Source organism: Cupressus sempervirens, chromosome 3 (genome assembly GCF_028749045.1).
Source record: "Cupressus sempervirens isolate cs-2001-9-10 chromosome 3, ASM2874904v1, whole genome shotgun sequence".
Taxonomy (NCBI): Eukaryota; Viridiplantae; Streptophyta; class Pinopsida; order Cupressales; family Cupressaceae; genus Cupressus; species Cupressus sempervirens.
The window spans coordinates 459246121-459248172 of NC_143120.1; the positions used below are offsets into that span (position 1 = coordinate 459246121).

General features: G+C 38.2%; 1 pseudogene; it reads left to right on the plus strand.

Moving 5' to 3' along the window:
- The first annotated feature begins 271 nt into the window (after positions 1–271).
- LOC149567081 (uncharacterized) lies at positions 272–861 on the plus strand (annotated as a pseudogene).
- Positions 862–2052: the final 1191 nt, after the last annotated feature.

A 2052-nucleotide genomic window follows, 5' to 3' on the forward strand; every position in this document is an offset into this window, starting at 1 on the left:
TGGTGGTCCTTGTGAATTTTTGGACGGGAATGCTCGAGATTGTTTGGTGAGAATCTTGACTCCAACACCCTCCTCTCTTTGACACTTCTCCCAAATGCATGATTGGCATGTTTCTTGGGAAATTGGTAGTATTTTTGTAGTTTGGGCAGTGTATGAAGGTGATCAGGTTGTCCAAGTCCCTCTGGCCCTCACTGGTAAGCATGATTCAAATTTGTTTGGTTGTAGATCTTTTGGAGGTTGAATGACATGTCCAAACTAGCTCCTCTGTGCCATGTCAATGCATCTTTATGCAAGGCAAAAGGGCATAAGCTTACAACAATTTCACATAGAGTTGGGGAAGCATCCCTACAATTCCCTTTACACCTACGATGTGTGCTCACGCATGTAGAAAAATAGGGCCTTCTACTAATTCTGCGCCCCTGTCACCAAAACCCCCTCTTGCACTCACTGCATGAAGACAAAATGCATGGCCTCTTCCTTTGACTACCTCCTCCTCCACCCCACTCAAAAAATTTCTAGAATGAACATGGTGGGTTATATATATGATTTTTGCAAAGCATTCTTGTGTCATTAAAAACATTGCCTCACAACTCATTGTTGTACATGCCCACTAACTGACGCAACATGCATTGAATGTGAGAGAACTATTTGGTAGCACGGTGGAAGAATGTTCCAATGTTTTTCATGTGATTACTGGTTATGTGAGGATGATTGGTTTGAGCATCAAGTATCATGCCAACAACTTGAGAGTGAGACTTTTCACTGTTTGTGTTGCAACCAACTTGCGATATATATACATGCTTACGTTGCAAGATTTTCTTTTGTGATGATCATGTAAAAAGTGTTGAATTTTTTCCTTAGCCATGCTTTTTCAACCTCTGTGTTGGTCACCCAGTATCTCATCTCGACAGTTGGACCTACTTTCCCACTGACAACTTGTGAACTTTCCACGACTTTCTTATGAAGCCAAATCTTAAGGACTCCACCATTAATAGTCCCTCTAGGCTTTCTTAGTGGCAACATGCCTACCATGGCTTTGATTCAAGTCTCCAGGTAGGCAAAAGTAGTGGACATATGGTCAAATCTTGATATTCTTTGGAGGATTCAAGGCATTTGAATGAGGAAGACAAATGATTCATTAAATCAAGTCAGTCTGCCCCTTCTTCCAAGTGTAGGACTTAGATCTCGAAGAGAAGACAACACAACCACTTGAATGAGAGGCTTTATGCTCTTCACTTGCTTGTTTAGCTTGAATTTGACGTCATGCACAAAGATTCTTCATTTGTTGACATTGTGCATAAGTTTTGGAGAATTTCATGCTTGTTCAAGGCAGTTTGAGTACCTCTTATGGTTTTGATATTTGCATTATTTTTTGCCAACACTTTGGGATTTTTTAATGTAAAATGCATGCATTTTATGTAAACAAAAATATCTAAACTTTTTTGGCTTATGCTATCTTCTTTGGCCAACGAATTCATTTCTCTAGCACTAGCTCTTTTACCGATAATAGTTTTTTCATCTCTATCTTATTTCCGACAACTAGATCTTTTTTTCAATAGGGGTCATTTTTATGGCATTTTTTGCCTCAATGGTCATTTTCTTGTCAAATTTGGGCTCATCACTTGTTGATGTTAGCACTATGTCAACATTGCATCAACGTTCCTGTCACCTCTTTAGGCTTTGTTTGGACCTACCTTTGCATTTTTGCTCATATCTTAGGCATACAAACTTTGTTTTTTGAAAATGAGATATCGCTGGAAAGATGGTTCTGAGCCCATCATAGTGGTATAATTAGTTTTTAGTTTTGATACTTTTTTTTGATGATGTTTTAAGCTATCAAAGTTAGGTATGTAATTTTGTACTCAGGGAGACATATCTTGAGCATCCGATCTCTGATTTGGAAATTCTTTATATTGATGGAAAGCCCTTTTTGAGCTCTTTCTAGTGATGCTGATTGTTTTTCTAGATTCTACTCTAGGCACATTTTATTCAATCTTTTGCATTTTTGAATTCTAGTAGATATCTTGGTTGTTTAAGGTCTGAGGATCATTT